General features: G+C 43.0%; 1 long non-coding RNA gene across 2 annotated transcripts in view; it reads right to left on the reverse strand.

The window, feature by feature from the left end:
- Positions 1-5,041: 5,041 nt before the first annotated feature.
- Positions 5,042-24,852, reverse strand: part of LOC311582843 — a 34,541-nt gene continuing 14,730 nt past the window's right edge. Inside the window, exons 2-4 of one of the 2 annotated variants that reach the window (XR_014774268.1) lie at positions 13,630-13,761; positions 5,916-6,006; positions 5,042-5,549 (exon numbers count right to left, since the gene is read on the reverse strand). This is a non-coding gene — a long non-coding RNA (uncharacterized lncRNA). Of the gene's footprint in view, positions 5,553-5,915; positions 6,007-13,629; positions 13,762-24,852 lie in introns of both variants that reach the window. The other variant, XR_014774269.1, reaches the window with a different exon arrangement.

A 24,852-nucleotide genomic window follows, 5' to 3' on the forward strand; every position in this document is an offset into this window, starting at 1 on the left:
AGGCCCACACGGTAAAACGAGGGAATCAACTCCATAAATTGTCCTCTGACCTCCACAAGTGCATGATGGTGTGCACATGCCCCGACTTATTTTTTTGTTTTGTTTTGTTTTGTTTTGTCTTTCAAGACAGGGTTTCTCTGTGTAGCCTTGGCTGTCCTAGACTCACTTTGTAGACCAGGCTGGCCTTGAACTCACAGCGATCGCCTGCCTCTGCCTCCCAGGTGCTGGAATTAAAGGCGTGAGCCATCACGCCAGCTTCTTTTTTTTTTTTTTTAAGATTTTAATTTATTATCTATACAGTGTGTTCTGCCTACATGTGTGCCTGCACAGCACAAGAGGGCATCAGATCTCATTATAGATGGTTGCGAGCCACCATGTGGTTGGTGGGGATTGAACTCAGGACCTTTGGAAGGGCAGCCAGTGTTCTTAACCTCTGAGCCATCTCTCCAGCCCCTCATGCCCCTACTTATAAACAAATGCACGCACACTCACACACCCACATGTGTATCATACACACACACATACATACACACACACACACACACACACACACACTAAATAAATAAAATATTACAAAATAACAAAAATTATCTCAGCCAATGTATTGCCATTCCTGGATCTTTTTTTCCTGGAATACTTGATGGATACAGGGCTGGAAGGCAGAGGCAGTTTCAGCCCTTTCATGGGGTCAGACCTCAGGGTTCTGCTAGAGTTGAATTTGTAAGTGAGTCATAACAACTACGCTACAAATCAAATCCCTCTGAGTACAAATCCTGAGAGGAGGTTGATTTGTCCTTCGGTCACGGCAGCGGCAGCGAAGAAAGCTGAGAGTCAAGCTGCAGGACAAAGTGAGAGTTTCTAAATCAAACCAGACACATCATCTAAGGAAACAGAGCTGTAGTCCAGCTCTGACCCAGCCTGACAAAGAAGCAAGAAGAATATACCACGTGCTACCCCCACCTCCACCCTGCAAGCCATCTGACTGAAGAGTGGTCTCTTAGTCTCTGAGGGGAAAAAAATGGTAAGAAGAAATTTTTAAAATGCCACATTTCATTCTCCAGTGCTCTTGGAAACTTCATGAATAGCATATAACAAAAATGTGAAAACTATGTAAAGAAATAAGTATATTGATCTGTGACCCAAAGGCAATCCTATTGATAGGTGTATTGAAATTTGTTGATTAAAATCTTTTAAATAGTTCCTATAATAAACCCATGAACACTTTTAAAGAAAAATATGGGTTGAATTGACAAGGAGATGGTGGGTTTCATGAGAAATTTAAAGGCTAGCAAAAGAGGTCAACAGGTAAAGGTGCTTGCTGCCAAGCCTGATGACCTAAGTTCAAGCCCCAGGACCTCCACAGTGGAACGAGAACTTACTCCATCAAGTTATCCTCCAACCTCCACATGGGCACCAAGGCATGTGTGTGTACACACACACACACACACACACACACACACACACACACACACACACACAGAGATAAATATATAAATAAATAGATGTAATATTACGTTTTTAAATTTTGTTTTAAACTTAAATAATTTACACAATAACTAAATACTGTAGGAGGCCATAGCTCCTTTTCAGTAGGACCCTTCCATATACACCTCTCCATGGGACAGCATGGCCTCTCCCACAGTGCAGCTATGTCCTAAAGAAAGTGTTCCCTGGGACAGAAAGTGAAAGATTCCAGCTTCCATTTGCTAAGACGAATCTGAACTTGAACTCAAGAGTGGAGACACAGGCAGCATTTACCAACGACAGGAAGGTCAAAGAACTTAGAGACCATTATGGAGCCCACACCAAAAGGGGAACGAATGAACAAGGGCTGCCAAAATGACTCTGCGGGTGCTTCCTGTGCACACCTGACAACCTGAGTTCGAGCCCCAGATCACACGTGATGGAAGGAGAGAACCGGCTCCCGCAGGCTGTCGACCGATTGCCGCACATGCGCACAAACATGCTTGTCTTAGTCACCGTTCTATCGCGATGTAAAGAGACACCAAATGACTGAGGCAACTCTTTTAAAAGAAAGCATTTGATTGGGGGTGTGCTTACAGTTTCAGAGGGTCCGTTCTGAGCATGGTGGGGCATGGTGGCACACAACGGTGCTAGAGCAGTAACAGAGAGCTACACCCCGATTGGCAGACCGTGGCTCTCGCAAGCCACTGGGCCTCAAAGCTCATCTCTAGTGACACTCTTCCTCCAACAAGGCCACTTTGATCCCAGCAAGGCCACACGTCCTAAACAAAGAATCAAAAGAATGTATCACGTGCCACCCCGTGTGTGTGTGTGTGTGTGTGTGTGTGTGTGTGTGTGTGTGTGTGTCATTCCCTAGTGACTAAGCATTCAAATATATGAGCCTAGAGGGGACATCTTATTCCAACCACCGCACATGCATAAATAAATAGCGTTTAAGAAATTTTTAAGTAAAATGGATGAACAAACCTTGCTGTATTAATACAACATATTTCAATGTGCTGCTGTTTTAAAAAATGGACTGCTAATATACACATATATGTTTTTTAAGCACTGTGTCTAGTACATGAAGTCAGACTAAATGGAGTAAATATTGAATCAGTCCATTTACATGCAGTTCAAGACCAGTCAGAAGTAATTTACAACAACAGAATACGAGTGGCCGCCTCTGGGGTGCTGCAGGCTGAGAGGGGGCACCCAGCAACTAGGGAAATGAAATTTTCCTTCTCTTCATTTGCATGTTGGTTTTCTAGGTTTAAGCATGTGTCCAAACTCATTCAACCGTACACTGAACAATCTTTGAATTTTCTGTCCGCGAATTAGGCCCAAAATAAGCCAATCAAAGCACCAACAAAACTACCCCGTGTGCAGGCCCCTCCGTGGTGCTGCACTGACATTGGTTTGTATAGGTCACTGTGCCTACCTCTGGTCCTTAAAAACATCTTATAAGAGAGGCACTGCGGGTGGGGGAGGGGAGTCTGGGAGTAGTTGGCGGGGTGAGCGTTGATCAAAACGCATTGCATGAAATCCTCAAAGAATACATTCAAAATATTATACTTAAAAAGAAAAGGGCATTGTAACCATACTTACTTGCAGATCGGGAGGAGACTGAGGATGAGCCAGCCAAAGGCGGGGTCCCACTCCATCGTCACTCTGACTGTACAATCGTTCTTGTGTTTACGGCACCGCGCGCGAGGCCTCCTTCATTCCCAAAGCACTGTTAGAAAACTAACGGATGCTTGGCTGGAGCAACAAGTCTTCAACGGAGTAGAATAATTCTCCCAGAGTTAGCAACCCAGCAGCTGTCCACTTGTGTGACCGGGATATGAGAACAGGAGCGCCGACTACTGCCCACTGGACGGGGCTTCTCCCAGCGTCATCAGAGGGTTCCAGTCTCCTCACACAACGCCCTTGCAGAGACCATAGCTTCGTGCTCTCACTGCACGACTTATGAAGGGTCCAGATAAGAGGACTGATATTTATGAAGGGTTATTTGAAGGAAATGAGCCCGTCTATTTCTTTATAATCTAGAGCTAAAGCCTGGATCGTCAGAACACTGCAAGTTCGGAACTTATTATCTTGGCCTGTTGCAAAATTGCTTCCCCTGAGTTCAGCATTCTGTCCTTGTGCTTTTCGAGGGATAAGTCAAGAAGGCACTGCGTGAATCCCACGGATGTGTTTGCAATCGAGAAGTCACCAAAGACCATTTATATTTCATCTCTCACTGTTCTATAGATAAGTCAGCACTCCAGTGAGAACTATGGGATTTATTATTATTATTATTATTATTATTATTATTATTATTATTATTATTTTATTATTATTATTATTATTATTATTTTATTATTATTATTTTGTTTTCTCATTTTTCGTCAGTTCTTTGAAAATATCATATAATATATTCTGATCATATTTACCCCAACTCATCCCAGATCCATGCCCATTTCCCTACCCACCCAAATTTGTGTCCCATTTTCTTTAATTCTTTAACCCAGTGATTCTCAACCTTCTGCATGTTGCAACCCTTTAATGTCATGACCCTTCCAGTGGAGTCTGTGTGACAAACATTACTACAGAGCCTGAGGCAACAACCTCCACTCAAGGGAGAGCCTCCTGGAACAGGTCCGATGTTTCTGCCAGGAGGAACCGATTACAGCACTCATTGTTTTGGGAACATTCTGACTGTTTTCTCTTTCTGCCTTTGTTTTTACTTTCTTATCAAAGAACTTTTTGGGTGTAACTGTGTTGCTAGGAGACCCTTAACTTGAAACTGCAGCCAAGAGTCATTCAGTCAAGTTTACCACTAAGTTTCCGTTCCACTTGTTAAAAGAAAACATGGCTAAGAATTAGTCACCAGTGAATAGTTCATATTATGACTGAAAAATAAGGTGTTTGAGTTAAACTCCAGATAGTGGCACATGAGTTAAGAAAACAAACTGTCTTGACTCACAGACGTTTGGCATTCTTTTGATAAAGAAGGCACATGCACTGATACCAATATAATGACTTATGAATGATTGTTCAAGACTGATGACAGCATAATTACACTGCATCCTGTATTTTTGAATTGTATGGAAAAATAATGTAACCACAAGAGAACACCCCTGGTTTAAAATGTGTATAAAACCCTGGCTTGCTTGTCTCCAAAATACACTCAGACTCAAACTTCCCGAGTTTGTCTCTGTTTGTCACTCACCTATCTCTTGCCCAATGACGCTTTGAGAACTCCCGACCACAAGGACCTATACCCAACTGAGATGGTCCACGGCACTTTAATACAGTTCTTCATGTTGTGGTGACCCTGCCCCCAACCATATTGTTTTCATTGCTACTTCATAACTGCAAATGTGCTCGCTGTTATGAATTAGAATGTAAATATCTGTCTTCTCTGGTGGATAGTCTTAGGCAACCCTCCTGAAAGGGGGGGTCGCGACCCACAGGTTGAGAACCACTGCTTTCACACCCATCACAAACAGTTTATGGGGGTTTTTATATTTTTTTTTATTAGTTTATTCATATTACATCTCAATGGTTATCCCATCCCTTGTATCCTCCCATTCCTCCCTCACTCACATTTTTCTCTTACTCCCTTCTCCTATGACTGTGACTGAGGGGGACTTCTTCCCCCTTTAGATGCTCATAGGGTATCAAGTCTCTTCTTGGAATATTTACGGGGGTTTTTGATTTTCCACTGGAATTTGGCCACGCCCTTAAAGAAAAAAAGGCTCTCCCTCTCTTGTCAGCTATCAACTACCCAAAATTCCTCAGCCAGGGGCGGGACTTCACGCCCATCTCTCCTCTCCACGCTGCGGTTTTGTCTAGCCTCAGCTCACCGATCTTATGCATGCTGTCATAACCGCTGTGAACTCATGCGTGAAAGTGCCCTGCGGCATCCAAGACACGCCCTTCCCTTAGTCCCCTGCCGCCTCTGGTCTTACAGTCTTTCCACATCCTCTTGCAGAACGATCCCCGAGCCTTAGGAAGATGGGTGTGGTACAGATGTCCCACTTAGGGCCGAGCACTCTGCCGTCAGTCTCATTCTCCACGCCTTAGCCAGTTGTGAGTCCCTGCTACTGCAGAAAGAGGCTTAGCTGGGGAGGGAGGGCTGGCTCTCTTAATATTAGGTTCTAGATAAAATTGTATTTCTTTCTTTCTTCTTCTTCTTTTTTTTTTTTTTTTTGTTTTTTTGTTTTGTTTTGTTTTTTTGTTTTGTTTTTAGTTTTTTGAGACAGGGTTTCCCTTTGTTATCTTGGCTGTTCTGAACTCGCTTTGTAAACCAGGCTGGCCTCGAACTCACAATGATCCGCCTGCCTCTGCCTCCCGAGTGCTAGGATTAAAGGCATGCACCACCCCGCCCAGCTAAAATTGTATTTCTTAAGGAATTTCCTTAGCACTTATTTTGTTGTTTTTAAAACATCTAAAACAATGTTTACCTCGTTCCAACCACTGTTCCCAGTATTGTCGAAAACAGTGCGTTGCATTTAATCTTCATCATTAGAAGGTCCCAGCCACTCAAAGGAAAGACTGTGAAAAGACAAGGAGACGACAGCCATCCGTGGGCTTTCAGGTAAACCAGCTGTCTGACATCTGGACTTAGGACTTCTAACAGCCAGGACTGTCAGAAAACACCTTTCTGTGGGTTCAGCCACTCAGTCTGTGGCAGCCCTAACAAAGTAAAACATACAGGACACAGACCCTCACACCTTCAGACACTTTTGCCTAGGGAAGAGTCAAATGGCTTCTCAAACCTCATGACAATGAGATAATGTTGATCATGTCTTTAACATGACTTTTAGAAGAAGGATTGGCAACAGGCATCTTGATAAAGAAATCACAGCTGGGTGTGGCACCAGAGGCAGGTAGATCTCTGTGAGTGTGAGGTCAGCTTGGTTTCCATAGAGAGCCAGGGCTGGACAGCCAGGCCTATATAGCTAAACCTTGTCTCAGGAAATAAATAAATAAATAAATAAATAAGAGAAGAAAGAGAGGAGGAAGTCGTATCCAAGTGTTTATTTCAACCGAGACCATCCATCACACATGGAGATAGACTGTCCCTTCTGTGACACGAGAGTGTGATAGAGTCAAAGTTGAAAAATACTTGGTGGCGCGAAGCAGCTTTGGTTCGGCTGTCAACTTAAGCTCTCCCCTCAGTTGTAAACTGGAATTGACTGTGAACGGTTACAAATAAAAGCTGGTTGTTGCTGAAGCAGCAAGCCCTGTGACAAAGACAAGGAAGGGCAGGCATGGCCTAGCGCTAGCATGTTCTAGCAAGCCATTTCTGTGGTCGGGCTCCTGAGTGCCTCCCTGCGCCTTGTTAAGTTTATTGCTTTTCTTGCCTCTGTAGGAGAAAAACTACTTCAGAAAGATAAGCTCTGGGTAGTACAATGGCAAGCTCCTGGACACACACACTTCTTCTCCCTTTCTCTACTCTGAACCCACTGGACTTGTTTGTCAGATTAAATAAAATATTAGCATCCTCATTCCTCTTGTCCAAACAATCTCTTATTTAAATCAATTCCATTCGTATTTTTGTTTCAAGATTTGATGTTTTTTTTTTTTTTTGAACGTCCATCAAATTTTTAACTAAGTACAGAGTGGTTTGTTTTTTTGTTTTGTTTTGTTTTTTCTTGGTTTCACATTACAGAGAATGTGGGAATTGCACACACACATACACACTGGCAATTTTATGTAGCTCTCAAATTTTGGCTGGATTCTTATTTTATTTTTCATCGATGTCTATCCATTCTGGAACAAAAGAGAAATATTTCAAAATGTAATGCAGAATCAGATCTACAGAGGAAAGCAGCATGTGTGTTTACAGGTGAAGGCATCCTGCAGAGCCGTTAGGCTGGGTAAGAATTCTGCCTGTGAACCACCTGGCAGGCACAGCGAGAAAGAGAACACATTTGTCTGCAAAAAAAATATTGGAAAGCAAAGTGGAAAACAACCAGTATGACTTTGGGCAAATTAGGTTAATTACCCAGCCTCAGTTTCCTTGGACAGAAGTAAATTCTCCAAAGCTGCCTTGCGAAGATTAAATACAACGCACTGTTACTGACAATACTGGGAACAGTGGTTGGGATGAGGTAAACACTGTTTTAGATGTTTTAAAAATAACAAAATAAGTGCTAAGGAAATTCCTTAAGAAATACAATTTTAGCCAGAACCTAATATTAAAAGAGAGCCAGCCCTCCCCAGCTAAGCCTTTCTGCAGTAGCAGGGACTCACAACTGGCTAAGGCGTGGAGAACGAGACTGACGGCAGAGTGCTCGGCCCTAAGTGGGACATCTGTACCACACCCATCTTCCTGAGGCTCAGGAGTCATTGTGCAAGAGGGTGTGGAAAGACTGTAAGACCAGAGGCGGCAGAGGACTAAGGGAAGAGCGTGTCTTGGACACAGCGGGGCACTTTCACAGATGAACTCACAGCCAACCCGTCTAGCTAGTCAACCATCTCCGGGATCAGTGAGAGACCCAAGCTCATAAAGGGGGAGGGTGGTAGAGGAAGCCATCCCAGTGTCAGCCTCTGGCCAACAGGCACACATACACCTGCACGCACGTGTGCACACACAGGAAACATGGAAACAAACATATATGCACACAAAATAAATAAATATGCTGTCCCCACGTGGAGTCATATTCTGAGATACTAGGACTAGAACTTCAATGTGTGGATTTGAGGGACATTTTTTAGTCCCCAACAGTGTATCTGCCCACTCATGGGAACATTGACCCCGGTGTCCTGTTCTGAGCACACCGGTGTTCCAAAGCTGAGTTCCCAGGGACAGCATCCATGTTTCTTTTAAGCTACATGATTACCTTAAAAATCTGGTGATTCTCCACCTGAAGCACTTGGAACAGTCATAAAGGGAGAAGATTTCAACATACACACATAAATACATACATACACACACACATACATACATACATACATACACACATACATACATACATACATACATACATACATACATACATACAATCCCTGTTTTCCAACTCATGTGACATGTCGACTGAGAAAATATCCCAAAATATGTCTGTGATAATAGTAGTGGAAATAACATTAATTTCTGAGACCCTGCTGGGCAAGAACGTGCTGATGGGACAACAGTCTGAGAGCAAGTGGGAAAAGGCAGCCACACTCCCTAGGAAAAAAAATTAAAAGTCATGGTCCTCTTAATTGGGCATACAAATATCAGAATAGCTATAGCTTTACTCACATGTCCCCAAGTACACTCCTAAATAAACATGTCAACCACTCATATACACATTTTTTATAATTGCTAATGACTCTTCTCACTATATGCAACACAGTTACAAATGAATTAGGCCACAATTGCAATTTAAATTAACCTTACCTTTTTTTACACTAAAAATATGTTTTAAAATTTATTCTTTAGAGACCCCACGAGGGGAAAAAAAGATTTATTCTATTTTATGCGCATGCCTGCTTGTACATAGATGCACCACGTGCATGCAGTACCCAAAGAGGCCAAGAGAGGGCGTCAGATCCACCAGAACTGGAGCTACAGGCCGTGGTCAGCTAACCAATGTGAATGCTGGCCACTGAACCTGAGTCCTTGAATCAGGGGCAAGTGGAGATGTCTTGCTAGTGCCCAAAAGATGGGTTTTACAGCATTTTCCTTCAACTGCTCCCTAACTTTTTTTTTTCCTCTCATAATCAACACCACCAAACATTCACTTACATAAAACTGGTATTTCCGGGTTTTTTTTTTTTAATTAAATATGTACTCTGAAAAATCATCCTCTTCATTACATAACGTTCTGATAGCTAATCCTCTTAAGCAAACGTGATACCCAGACATATGGGTTGCCTGTGTTCAATGTGGCTGCTGCACGAGGCGGTTCTAGACGTCCCGGCGGAGTCCCCTAGGTCTCCCTCTTCCACTGCATCATGCTCAGTGCTTCCAGTGGACACAGCAATGTTCTGATTGGCTGGAATTGTTCCTTCCTTGTCCAACTCGCCTTTACATGGCTCCCTAAGATAACTGCAGACCCGGCCTCTATTGCTCTCTTCAACACTGCACTGGACTGACTTGAATTTTCAGGAACATTATAGAAGCTAAAAATGGCGTCTCGAGAGGTGGATCATCAGTTAAGAACTCTGGCTACTCTTCCAGAGGATTCAGTTTCTATTCCCAGTACTCACATGGTAGCCTACAACTGCCTGCTACTCCTGTTCCAGGAGATTCAGCACCCTCTTCTGGACTCCTCAGGCACTGCACTCTTGTGGTACACAAGGCAGACATGTGGACACAACACTCATACACATTAAATAAATAAATAAGTAAGTAAATAATAGAATTTTTAAAAAGTAAAGCTAAAAATGGTCCACTCTTATATTTCTTTCTATTCCAAGATTTGTGCCATCTGCCTTCAAAGGAGCCCTGAGTCATTCACTAAAGAATATAAGGAAGTAGCTGGGCACTGTGGCATACACCTATAATCCCAACACTCGGGGAGGCAGAGGCAGGCAGATCTCTGTGAGTTCAAGGCCAGCCTGGTCTACAAAGCAAGTCCAGGACAGCCAAGGCTGCACAGAGAAACCCTGTCTCCAAAAACAAAGCCAACAACAAAAAGGATATAAGGAAGCGAGACACAGTGAGCTATGGCTACAATCCCAGGCTTAGGGAAACTGAGGCAGGATTGTTAGTTCAAGACCAGACTGGCCTACAGTCCCCCTGTCTCAGAAAGATGGCTCAGGTAAGAACCCTTGCAGTATATAACATGAAGGCCTGAGTTCAGATCCACAGTGGCCACATAAAGCCAAATATGTTCCCCCAGAGCTTAAGACAGAGACAGGCAAATCCTGGAAGCTCCCTACCCAGCTAGCCTCCCTGAAGCGACAAGCTTTCAACTCAGCAAGACACCTTGTCTCAAAGGTGAAGAATGATAGAGCAAGATCCCTGACATCCTCTTCGGGCCTTTGCTCACATGCATGCCTTCTCCCATGCACACGTGTGCATACATACATATATACACAAACACACACATATGTCATACATAATATACCTTTTTTTTTTTTTAAAGAGAACAGAAGGGTCTTTGGTGCAAGCTATGCCCAGGAAATAAATGGCTCCATTTCAATGATTTTTTTTTTTCATTTTATTTTGGGGGTGCATATGTTAAAGTCAGAGAACAGCTTTTAGGACTCAGTTCTCTCCTTCCTGTGGGTCCCAAGATTTGAACTCGAGTCATCAGGGTTGGTGGCAAATGCCTTTATCCACTGAACCACCTCACCTGTCCCATTTCATTGGTATTTGGTTTAAGCATGACAAGGGGGAAATCTCTTGGCCTCTGTGACATCATACAGTCAGGCATGATGTCACAGGATGAGGTATGATATCACGGGGCCAAGTATGATGTCACAGGGTCAGGTTTTTGTTCTTACTTTAACCCCCAACTATAATAACTCTCTCCTTGCTGGTTCTACTAGACATGTCAAAGATCAATCTCTTTTTCTTTTATTTTTATTTTTATTTTTGTTCTAGATGTATAGGTGTTTGCGCATATGCCTGTGCATCACTTGTATACCTGCATGATACCCACCAAGAGAGCATGGTGCTCTCTAGCTTGATGCTATAAGAGAGCATCAGATCTTCTGGGACTGAAGTTATTAATAGTTGTGAGCCATCATGCAGGTTCTGGAAATCGAACCTAAGGCCTCTGGAAGAACAGTCGGTGCTCTTAAATTCTGAGCCATCTCTCCTCTGGGCCCTACCTTGCTTTGACTTCTATTCCCATTCTAAAGAAAATGATAGCGCCATGGCATATGTTTTCATACTAAGTGTGCATTTCAAGCGTGTTGACCAGAGTACTGGAAACTGTCGTTTCTGGGGCTTTTTTTTTTTTATACACGGTTGTCATGTGTTTTCTCTTTGTTCTGCAGCTCAGGGTGGATGGCCTTCAGACCATGTTTGGATGGCCCTCCCTGTCTTAGAAATAGCATCAAAATGTTCTCTAAAGCAACACATTATTTTTACCTCAAAAGAGACACTGAGAAATACAGCATGTATGTCATTATTGTTGTAAATAGACATTTAACACTCATGAGAAAAAGAAAATGTAATTTGATGTTGGAATAGCCTATTAGTAAGGCTGCATCTGTTATTAATTTTACAAAGGCATATTAAGGAGCATGCACACTGAACATTCCTATCACCAAAATCCCTACACTTGCTTATGGGCACCTACACAGTGTGACACAATATACTTGCTCCTCAGAAATGAGATGTTGAAATGATAGAACTAGATCCATCCCTGTCTACGTCAGAGATGCAGGTGAGAAAACAGAAAGAGAGTGTGTTGTCCTGGAAAGTCCGAACCTTGGGAAGGAAGGAAGAGGTTGGGCAGGGTGAGAGCATTGGGTCAGGAAGGGATTGTGTAAACGGCATCAGGAAGCCATTTGGAGGAGCTTTTGCCTTTGGAGAAAGAACTATTCAACCAGTAAACCCGTGTGCGTCTCATGCAAAATGCCAGCCTCTGTTGCTTCTACAATGAGTAACGCAGGATATACTAAATAAAACACGTTGTCTCGCCCAGTTCCCATTGGCCAGCACCGTTGTGTGGTGATAGGGATGACCTCCGAGTGGATCGGAGTGCAGTCTCTGAGAGACCCTTCCTACACCAGCCTGGTGTAGCATGCGCAAGCTTGCTGCGCAAGCTACACTTCCCACCACTTTCCACCTCTGTCCAGAGCGTGGTCCACCTCAAAGGATAAGATAAATTATATCGGGTAAACTCAATTAGGAGGATATTCATCTAGCATGGGAAAAGCCTTGAATTCAGTCCTCAGAACTACATAAATCAAAACTAGTGGGGAACACCTGGAACCCCTGGAGGCACGAGGTGCAGAAATTCAAAGCCATCCTTTACTGCACATGAGACCCCACCTGGGAATGAGGAGGAGCTATGTGTGGGAGAGGGGGGAGGAAGTATACCAAAATAAATTGAATACAAGAAGGAAGCTGCATTACAGATAGCAATATCTGAAATATTTATATGCACATATGTGCGTACACATCCAGGTGTGTTAAATATGGGTATAAATGTTAACAGTGTATATGTGGAGGACAGACAAAACTCTGGGTATCAATTCTTACAGAATACTTTATTTCCTGATTTTTCTGCTGAGTAAGTAAAGACAAGAGATTCACATAAGAGAATTAGATCAATGAATCTGTTTTTGTGTCCCAAGGTGGACGGGGCGATCTACTGAGTTTTGGGTCAGCCTGGTTTACATGAGACTCTGCTTTGCATGTTTTGGTTTTTTACACAAGCCTTCTTTGAGAATTTGGCCTGATAATTTACTATTCACAAACTTAATGCTCTTACTGCCTCTTGAAATAGAAAACAAAACACCCAGACAAGTAGACTGAGTGCTTTGCAGGTGAGGAAAAAGCCCAGGACACCGGTCACTCTCAGTCTGACTCATTTGGTTTAGCATGATGATTTCCAGTTCCATTCATTTTTTAGCAAACAATATAGTTTTGTTTCTCTTTTCCTTTTTTATGTGTGTGTGTGTGTGTGTGTGTGTGTGTGTGTGTGTGTGTGTGTGTGTGTCCACAGCATATAACACAGACTTCTGTGCAGGGCATAGGAAAACTTCAAATCATCAGCATTGCTGCCAATCATCCCTACCCACTGAGCCATCTCATCAGCCCTAAATTTTGTTTTTCTTTATGTTTAAATAATACCACACTGTGTGTATATACCATATTTTTTCATCCACTTGTCTGATCCTGTTGCCTGACTACTGTGGATATTACCACAATAAACACTTTTTGGATATCTCTGTTGTATCCGACCTTGACTTCCTTTTGGTTCATTCTGAGGAGCTCTAGAGGTCTTTTATGGACCTTCATATTGATTCCTAATATGTGTCTGTACCAGATTGCATTCCCACCAACACTATATAAGGATTCCTTTTTCTCCTTCATCCTCGCCAACACTTGTTGTAGTTTGTTTTTTTTTTTTTTTAATGACTGTCATGCAGACCCAGTTAAGATGGAATCTCACTGTAGTGAGGATTTGCATTTCCCTGGTGGATAAAGGTGCTGAACTTTTTTTTCATGCATTTGCTGGCTATTTGCACCTCTTTTGAGAAGCGTCTGTGTCGTTCACTCACCCCGCCAACTGAGTCCTCGAGGATGCTCACACTCGGTCTCTTCCAGTACACGGTGCTGTCAGTTCGTTATTTTCCTAGATGCAGAAGCCAACTTAGGATCAACCGCGCAGTCCATTCACTGAGGCACGATACCTGCATCACACGGAGAGAAGCAGAAAGAAGAGACTGCCTCAGAATGTGAGCCAGACCCACAGCTGTGAAAGCAAAGATGAAAGGAAGAGCCTGCTTCGTGGTACAGCTTTGCAAAACCCAACTAGAGCTATGATCAAAAGCTACTTATTGTATTTAGGAGGGATCTTGCATTGGTCTGACACCAGATCCATCACCATGCCCGGTCATGGGTAAGAAGCAGCCTGGAGATGCCTGGTCCATCAGGAGCACAGTGAGGAGTTGCGGCGGCAGCTGGTACCATCAGCCGAGCATGCTCTCAACAGTGGGTTCTTTTTATGCAGGTTCCTCCATCATCAGACATATGTGGAAGTGTCATGGGAACTCTGGATCAAATGTTGTCCTTTGCTATGACATCTCCAACATGACAAGAGAATAATGAAGATTTTGTAAAATATATTAACTGAGCGCCTGCTTTCTTAAATGGGCTGTGCAGAACATAATTTACCATTTGATGGCTTCTTCGGTGCCTATGCTTGTAGGATTAATTATGAGACCCAGGGATCCCATGATAGTGCCCTCCGGTATAGCTATCAGTAACATTTTAGTCATCTTGCAGTATTGTGACCAACTCCACTAAGCTATCTGATGATAACCACTTACCACAGATTTCTGCTATTAAGTGTTCCTACCTCTACACATCTATTTTAAAAAAAAAAAAAATCATCACTGACTCAACAAGTGGAGGGAGTGGTATGAATGAATTACTTCCGTAGGACCACACATTACTGCCACATGATTCACCGGTGTTCTACCCACATCCTCCTGCTAAAAGATTAGAGTAAATTCCTACGTAGCATGTTAATTCATCTTCAGATACCTTGCTATGCCTTTTTCTTAAAACTAACACCACAACTAGAAAGGAACTACGATGGCATCATCAAGCATTTGCAATCATTTCTTATCAATTATGCAGTCAATAATCTCTTTTTGTCCAGTAGGTTCATAAACTGTACATTTGCTAATTCAACATGTAGCCAAGCCTGTTAGGTAACAATTTCCTCGTGGATTAAAACTGTTCTGCCCTGGAGTGAGGCTCAGTAAGTCACGGGATGTTTAAAAAGTGAAACAATACAATGTTCTAAGGGGAAGCAAGACATCTATCCTACAGGGAAGCCCCTTAAGCTCAAGACGTGAATGATCCAAAGACTTTAGAAAGTTCCTGAAACCGACCAGATTCACTAAGCCATTTCCTCCCTCTCCAAGAATATATATAAGCAGCAGGGACAGGTGAGAAACACACTCGCAGACAAGCCTAACGGTCCATGATAAGCAGAGACCAGCCAAGCAGCTGAAAGAGGCTCAGACCAACTGAGCTACCTGGCAAAGACACTTTCAAACCCACTGAGCTACCTGGAGGTTATGCAGTGTGCTCCAAGACCTGTCACCCATGCTAGATGGGGCTTTTGATGATAAAGCTGTCTTTTGAGTCATCTCTGATCCTATAAGGAACCCTTTGCCCACAGTCCTATAGATAACCTCAGTAAGACTCACTGAGGTGGGTTTTGGTAGTACCCTTACTATTGTTGATTCCAGACCTGGTGTGTGTAAACACATATTCACATCTCCCCAGGAACAGTGTCCCACAACCAAATCACAGACAGCACTAAGGTCTCTTATGAACTCTGTTTCTCCTCTCCCTCCTTCTGTCTTCTTGGATGGCTGCTTACGTGGTGATTGTATCAGGTCACACGTCCTGAAGTCCCCACCTGATGCAGTCTTCCGCCTTTGCCTCTGCAAAGCCATCTAACCAAACCAGTCATCTGGCTGCACGTGCTGGAGCCGTACCCTGGAGCGCATGCTCCAGCTGATTCCTCACTGAGAGCTCACAAGGCGGAAATGAACCCAGAAATCTCAAATGCTCATTGTTTCAATGCTAGGCTTCACACTTGAATGTCAATAGGCTACACAGGATGCAATATTCTCCATTATTTTCCTGGAGTTTCTTATCTATGTTATCTCAGTGTCTTCTATCATATATTTTTGTGTTTCTTCTTAATAAATGACTTAGGGGGTGCAGAGGTAGCTCAGTTAGTAAAATATTTGCCTTGCAAGCACAAGGATGTGAGTTCAGTCCCCAACACACATACCCACACACACCACATACACACCACATACACACACACACACATACACACACACTAGCATGGCAGTGTATGCTTGTAATCTCAGGGTAGGGGAGGAGGAGACAGGTGGAGCTCTGAGGCTCAGTGGCCAGCCAAGGGACTGTAATCACCAAAATCTATAGGGTGGAAGGAAAGTACCAATTCCTAAAAATTTTCCTCTGATTTCCATACATAGACCATAGCATATACCCACATCCAGTATTATAATAAAAAAATTTAAGGATGGTATATTATTTAAAAAGAAAAAAGCCCAAATGGCACCTGAGGAACAACAATCAAGATTGACTTCTGCCATACATACATACATACATATATACATACATACATACATACGCACACACGCACATGATGCACACAGTGTCCCCACATACAAATGCCTGACTAGACTTTGTTTCCTGGATGCTCAAAGACTTCCTTATCATTATGATCTCATGGTTTTACTAGAATATTTCTCAGCATTGATCATTCATGTTTGTTATGTGCCCTTTCAACATGTAATCCATATGTCCTTTTATTTCAGTAAATATTTCTGTTTGCTTCCTTCCTTTTTTACCACTTGGAGCCAAACCCAGGGTCTTGCACACACTAGGCAGGTGCTCGTCTCCTGAGCTGCCTCCCAGCCCTGGGAAGTTTTCTTAAGTGACATTTTTCATTGCATTCTTTTGTATTGTGTTCCTTCGAGAACTTCAAGAATATCGAAACTTCACTGTCTGTTTTGTTTCTCAAGACACTACTAAGCTGATTCCTGGAAAGCAGATTAACCTGGGGTAAGGGGGGAAAGATTGCAATGAAGCACCTTCTAGGAGGCCAGAGCCATGTACGCAGGAACAGAGACTCTTTCATTGAATAACTGATGAAGTTGGATATATGGTAAATACACAAAATGTGGGAAAGAAAGAAGATTGGAGTGACAGGACCCTCTTCATAAAATGCTCTGGTGGCAAGCCACTATGTTTTGAATTTTTTGAAAGCTAATACAAATTTTAAGGTATGCACATATACTCTATAACTATCACCGTGGGCCGTGGGGGGGAAAAAACAAACTGAAATAAAGGCACTGCCCTAGTTTGCTTTCTGCAGCTGTGATAAACACCATGATAAAGAGCACTTTGTTCTCACTTACAGATTACAGAACATTCCTGAAGGAACTCAAGGTGGGAGCTTGAAGCAGAAACTGAAGTAGAGTCCATCACGGAAACTGATGGCTGACTTGCTCGGCTACCTTTCTTACGCATCCAGGACCACTGGCCTAGGGAGAGCGCCTCCCACAGTGGGATGGACTCTCCTCCACCAATAAGCAATTAACAAGATCACAGACATGGCCACAGGCCAATCTGACACAGGCAATTCTTTAGACGGGGTTTCCTCTTCCCCGGGTGATTAGGTTTGTGTCAAGATGGCAGCCGAAGCTGACTATGGCAGGCACTAAATGAGGAAAAAACAAACAAACAAACACCAGCAAGAAATCCTTTCGTGCCAGTTAGAACAGCTAAATGCTGGCATAGATGTGGAGAAAAGGGAACTTTTATATGCATTGGTAGGAATGGAAATTATCCCAGGACAGAAAAAAAAAAAGGACAGGAAAACTACAGAAAACTAAAACTAGGGACTAACGTGATTTTGCAAGAACGAGCACTTGCCGCTTTTGCAGAAGACCTGGGTTTGGTTCCCAGCATCGACACGGCGGCTCACAAACACCTGTAACTTCAGTTCCAGGGATTCCCAGCGCCCTATTCTGGCCTGCACTGTCACTGGACACACGGCACACATATTCATGCAGGCAGGCAGGTGTACACATCAAATAAAAAGTAAACAAATCTCTTATTAAAAAACTAAAAATAAATCTACCCTGTGATCCAGCTACCTGACTTCTGAACACATCCCAGAAAATGAAACCAACATTTCATAGACTCCTCAATATTTACATTTAATGCAACATTGTACTCAATAAAACAGAACCCCATGTCCATCAAGAGATAGAGGGGAAAGAACTGTGGTATTTATACACAATGGAACATCATTTGTCCATCACAATGTATGCTACCTTATAACCTGCCGTAAAGTAGATGGGACTGAAGGGCATTGTGCTAAGTGGGGGACAAGGGGGGTGGGGGTGGGGGGGAGTCAGACAAGAAAGACGTATAGTGTATGTTCCACCTCGTGGGCAGATGCTTTTTTTTTTTTTTAAAGTTCAGTCTGAGTGTAAAATAACAACTGCTAGTTTTGGGGGAGTGTTGGAAGAGGGGTGTAGAGGAAGTCAGGATCACAGGAACAAAAGCACAGCTAGAGGGCCAGTGAGATGGCTCAGGTGGGAAACCTGCCTGTTGTCAAGACTGACACGTAAGTTTGACCCCCATGTGGTAGAAAAAAAGAACTGACTCCCACAAGTTGTCCCCTGACTTCCACACACGTGCCATCATATATGTACACTCACACACATGCACACTAAATTAAAAATAATAAAACACAGCTAGATAGGAGTAATGAGTTCTAGTGTTTTGTAGTAAGCTAGGGTGACCATGCTTTCTAATAACCCCTTACCTATTATGAATTAACTAGAATAAAAGGACTCAAAGGCTCCAAACATAAAGTGACACAGAAATGTAAATTTCCATGACTCAGTAAGTACACATGGTATATATGTTAAAATATCATACTGTAGTTCATACGTATGGAAAGTGATCACATTAATCAAAACAATTTTCAATGTTTAAGGAGATTGAAGTGCTCATGAGTCTGGTTCAATCCTTATGTACTGTATCCGAGTACAAAGTGATCACACTGTAAGCCATATATGCATCTAGTCAGTTGATTATACAGTCCTGGAGAACAGAACTGAGGACGGTGATACAGAGATTTGTAGGTAGACTTAGACGGCGTCTAGAAATGGCGTAGATGCTGAACGGAGGCCTTATATGATCATGGTAAAGGGAAAGAGGCAGGCACAATGACTCCTGGCTTTCAGGAGAATGCCCCAGGCGGTGTGTGACTTCTGCTCAGCAGTAAAATAATAGGCAGAAATGAAGAAAATGTGCAGTGGCTGAGCACCAAGAGCCTGTGAAGGGAACAAAACCCTACATGCGGAGCACTAAAGTGCGAGTCTGGAGAGCTCCCTCCAGCCCCTGTGAAAGCCTTTCCCTCTAACCCCTGAAACCTTTCAAAGGTGGGGCCTAGCGGGAGGTTTGAGTTCACTGGGAAGAGGCCCCTGAAGGAGACTGTGGGACCTGGGGCTCTGAGGCCTTATCGTTTGCGTCCCAGGCATGACGTGAACGCTCTTATTATGTGTTGCCACCAGCTTCATCATCACAGACCTGAAGCAGTGCACCAGAGCCCCCGAGGCAGTAAGTCAAACTAAACCTTTCTTCTCTATAAGCTGATCATATCTCGGGTATTTGTTACAGTGACGGAAAGCTGACCGACTCACAAAGGAAAATGTCAGACGTCATTTATTATCCATAAATATTTCAGTCTATTCAGAAACAATTTTCATTAGAAAAAATATGGTTTACAGTCATAGAAGAAACCTTAATTCTCAGCTGTTTGTTTTGGAGATGAGAAACTGGGATGCTGCGAACACGAATTTTAGAACATGTGTACAGGCAAAGTATAGACGATACCAGCAGCAGAGACAGTCTCCTGTAAGGATTAGAGAGAGTGCTGGCTGTGGTGTTTGTTGCACATGAGAGGATCAATATTCTTAGTTAATTCCCATCTCAGGAAAAGAAACATTTTCCTGGTTGCATGGACCTCAATTCCATTGTTCATGTTCTTGGTCAGCTCTCTTTCACCTTCACCTGTTATCCATCTGACTGCCTCACACACGTGTCATAGTACACACACACACATACACACACACACAAAATAATCATTTTTTTTCTAAAGACTAAAAGTCTTTAATAGACTTTGAAAAGTCTTTTTTTTGGGGGGGGGGGTTAAGACAGGGTTTCTCCCTATAGCCTTGGCTGCCCAGGACTAAGCCAGGCTGGCCTCAAACTAACAGAGATCTGCCTGCATCTGCCTCCCAGTGCTGGGATTAAAGGTGTGTGATACCACTGCCCGGCAAGGAAAGTCATTTTTATTGCCAAAATGTTCAGTAGTAAATTTGTTAAATATTTATTTTATTTTACTAAGAAGCCTTATCACCAAAAGTTACTAAAACATTTTTACCTGTACAGTGTTAATGCTCTTGTTTTTTAATCTATTTCAATTTGGGATACTGAATTCTCTACCTCCCTTCCACCAACCCCTTAACCCTGGGTAAGAGAGAATGGAGGTTAGTGGAGAGAGAGAACCAAAGACCTTTACTTCTCCGGCCTGTTTAGGGTCAGTTGGGTTCTTCTGGGTCAATACCAATCTCTGTCAACAGCAAATGCAGCCAGCAATCTCCTCTGAGCCGCCGCGTGGAAATGTTTCTTTCTGTCTATCTCTAAGCTATGAAACCATCTCTGCTCTCTCCAAATGGCTACATGCCACATGCCACATGCTACATACCACACACCACCACCGCATGCCACATTTTCTCTCTCTGGGCTCACCTATTTATCTCCCTCGGAGTCCTAGACCACACCCCTCTCTGTGCTGCACAAAGACCATGCCCCACGGGAGGCAATTATCCGCTGTGGACACACTGAAGCCCAAACTAAAATCCCACACTTGGGATTAAAACAAAAACGTATTTACATAACATAACAGTTTACAATGAAACCAAAACTTTCATTACATTGTAGTTATTATTTTGTTAAGATTTCCAGCTTCTCTTTCAGAATTTGTATATGTGCATGCACGTACACATGTGCACACACACACACACATGAGCACACACATGCTTTGTTGTATGATTTAAAACTTTGCTAGATTTTTACCAAAAGAAACCCCTCCTGGTTACACTTACGGAAAAGTCTATTGAAATTTAAACGAACAGACATTGTTAGCAAAACCAGTAAGAACACGTTACTTAACTTTCCTAAAGCTTCTAAAACAACTGAGCCCCCGTGTGTAGCAAGAAGCAGAAATCTCTGCAGGCCAGCATCATCTAAAACAAATCTTAAAAGATGAGGCTGGGGCAGTGGGTGGGCAGCGAACCGTGCACAGCTTGCTCGGAGAGGCACCGGCTTGAAAAGAGCGTTGTCAAGCTGACAGCGCATTTGTCTCAGTAAATATTCTTCTTCATCCCTGAGCCGCTGGAGCATGAGAAGGTGAACACAGACGGCAGACTGAAAGTCTCTACTGCAGTCTCGGAACACGTGGGCTGCAAAACTCTTGATCTACCTGTTCTGCGTGGGAGGTGCCAGCTGAAGAAAAGAGGGCCAAAAGGAGGGAGAGGCCTCTGCTTGCAATCAAACTGAACCGCTCATCGAGGAAAACCTTTTGGAAGATGGACGGAGTACGGGAAATGTATGGGAGGGAACTACAAAGGCAGCTCTGTCTCGAGGCATCTCACACTGCTTATGACCTGATGCCCAGAAGTGAGGCCAACTGCTGTGGTCCCCCTACTCAAGCATGTGGTAACTCACCGGCTACACTAGCAAAGGGGGATGGTTATGCGCATGCGCACTGGGGACCTGGAGCCTCCACATGCTAGACACACACTGTTCCAGTGAGCTTACACCTCAGGCCCCAAAGGATTTCTTTTTTAATTTCTGAAATAAAAGGGAACTGTTCAACAATTTGTTTAATGAGACCGGGCTAACTTTCCAATTAAAACTTGAAATGGATCTTGCAAGTCCTCATGAACACACTTGCAACACGGATTTCAATGTAATTTTAACTTTTATTTTTAAAAGATAATGTGTTGCAACCAAGTGGGTTCAAGGTTGACGCTAATATACCGGGGGTGGGGGTGGGGGAACTAGTCAATATTAAAGGGGACAGGGAATATAACCTTTGCATACGTTTCAGAAAAACACTGAAAATTTACCATAAAAAAAAAAAAGTTGCAGCACAGTAGAAACAGGAGCGTGTTGAAGGATAGCAGGTTACCAAGAAGAGACTTGATACCCTATGAGCATATACAGGGGGAGATAATCCCCCTCAGGAACAGTCATACTGGAGGGGAATAAGGGGAAAATGGGAGGGAGGGAAGAATGGGAGGATACAAGGGATGGGATAACCATTGAATAAATTAATAAAAAAAATTTAAAAAACACAAACAAAAAACAAAATAAATAAATAAATAAAAATTACGGGCTGGAGAGATGGCTCAGAGGATAAAGGCATTGACTGTTCTTCCAAAGGTCCTGAGTTCAATTTCCAGCATCCACATGGTGGCTCACAACCATCTATAATGTGACCTGATGCCCTCTTCTGGCCTGCAAGTGTACATGCAGGCAGAGCACTCTATACATAATAAACAAATAAATACATATATTTTTTTAATTACAAAGTGGTGAATTATTGAAACCTTTTTTCTGAAGGCCCCGCCCCTGCTGCTTCTGTTCCTTATGGCAACTTAGGTCTCTCACTGAGCATTAAATAATTAAGAGAACTACCATAGCATAAGAAAGAAAAATGCAAACCTCCGATTAGTCAAGCACAGTCTTCCTGGTGACAAATATGAATACAGCCCACAGAAACGCTCTGAAAATTAAGTGAATCAAGTGAGATTTCTCAATTAAGTCAACATGGAAAAGCTTGTATTGTTATTTATCAGAAATAAGTAGAAAAACATTTTTGCATGTATACTTACTTGTTCCTGGTGTATGTGTATGTTCGCACACATGGGTTGCACGTTACATGCACACTTGTGTGTGCTCACATGTGGAAGCTAGAGGTTGGCTGTCATCCCCCATCACTTCCCACCCTAGACGTGGAAACAAGGTGTCCCTTGTCGGTCTGTAGTCTGGCCAGTCACCCCCTGCCCTGACTTCCCTGCCCTGACTTCTTGGTTACTTCGTGGGTGGGCTGCCACTCCAGCTTAGCACTTACATAGATGCTGGGATTTTGGGCACTCACATTCTGGCTCACCCAGAAAGTGCTTTACCCACCAAGCCATCTCCCAGCCCTCTAGAAATAAATTTTTGTAATCACGGTCACAAAAACATAAGGAACATGTACGTAGGAGTATTCTTAGGTACTAGCCAAACTGAGGATGTTCAATTCTTCACAAAACACCGAACACATCATTGAGAGAAAATATTAGAAATACAAACAACCAATATTCGTGTCGATGGACTTCAAAGCAAAACATTATAGAGATAATATTTCCCTTGAGATCAATACAAGTATTTAGTAAAATCAGAATTAAAATTTGCACCCGGGTTCTTACACTGTGGGAGTTGAGACTCTGAGAGTGAACTCCGCATATGAGCATAAAAGCCCACAAACACCGGAGACAATTTTGCAAATGAAAAGAGTTGAAGACTCCACACAGCTAGGTACTGAGACTTTTGTGCTCAAAGCACAGTAATTAAGAAAATGTGACATCGCTCAAGGATGGAGAAGTGGTTCCAGCTCAGAAAAGCAGGGAGTCCAGAGGCAGGCCTGCGCTGACAGACACGCATGCATTTTAACAAAGGCGACGCTTCAGGGACGAGCAAGAAAGGACGGGCATTTCAATAAAATGTGCCACGTCCCTTGGGTTTCAGAGAAAAAAAAATTGGCGTGTGACCTTTTCTTACACAATACACAAAGAGTGCTCAGAGATTTTTGAAGATCCAAATAGCAGAGGTACAAATAATAAAACTTTTATGATAAAAAAAAAACTTGAGAGAAAATATTCATGACTTCAGGGAAATGATGACAAATGATTTTGGTGTAGAATAGCTCTATATAAATGTGACTGTGGCCACTATAAAATGGGGGTGGGGGGCAGACAACACAATTAAGATGTATTTTACCTAAAATAAATATCCAAGTGCCAAAAAAAAAAAAAAGCAATTAATAGATGTTGAACCTCATCAGTCATCAAGAACACACTAAAGACACTAGAGTGATGTCTCCGGGGTTAAAAGCACTAGCTTACTCTTGCAGAGGACTTGAGTTGAGGTCCTAGCATGCACATGGCAACTGCCTGTAATCGCAGTTGTAGAGGATCCAACAATCTCTTCTGGCATCTCTGGACGTCAGACACACACATGGTACATATACATATACGCAGGCAAACATACATTTAAACTAAAAGAAAATAAAACTTAAAAAAAACCACACACACACAAAAATAAAATTATAATACATCACTGTGCAGAGAGGCTAGAATAGCAAGAAGAGTAACAACAATGGATAATGATAACCCCGCCCTCCTACCATGCTGGAGAGGAACTGGAAACATCCCACACTGATGAGGAAAGTAGTGATTGGCGCACATACTCAGGAAAACTCCTTGACAATATCAGATAAACTAAAATGATCATGTGTATTAATTATTGTACAAATGAGTAACATGATAGGCATTGTGAGCTGTTTCTCACTGTAAGAGAGTTTGGAGGGGTGGCTTAGTGGTGACGAGCACTTGCTGCCCTTGCAGAGGACCTGGGTTTGGTTCCCAGCACCCGCGTGGCAGTCCATAACCATCTGTAATACCCGATCCAGGAAATCTGATGCCCTCTTCTGACCTCTGTGAGCACCAGGTACATACATGGTCATACATATACAGGCATGCAAAAAAAAAAAACCCTCATACACATAAGATAAATAAATAGACATGAGAGCCAGGGGTTGTAGGGTGATCCTGCCTGATTGCACTGGAATTAGAAAGATGTGTGAGTGATCATACCAACTAGATTGGCATGCAGGAAGGGCCTCTGGGCATGCCTGTGGGGTTTATGTAAATTATGCCCATTAGGGGGAGGCCATTGCCTGGACAAGGGACCATGAACTGTGCAAATGGAAAGGATGAGCAAGCAGACGCATGCATTCATTGTCCTCTCCTGCCTGTGGACACCAGGTGACCAGCTGCTTCAAGCTCCTGTTACCCTCACTTTGCCACCATGAT

Source organism: Acomys minous (assembly GCF_964271855.1).
Source record: "Acomys minous genome assembly, chromosome: 14".
Lineage (NCBI taxonomy): Eukaryota > Metazoa > Chordata > Mammalia > Rodentia > Muridae > Acomys > Acomys minous.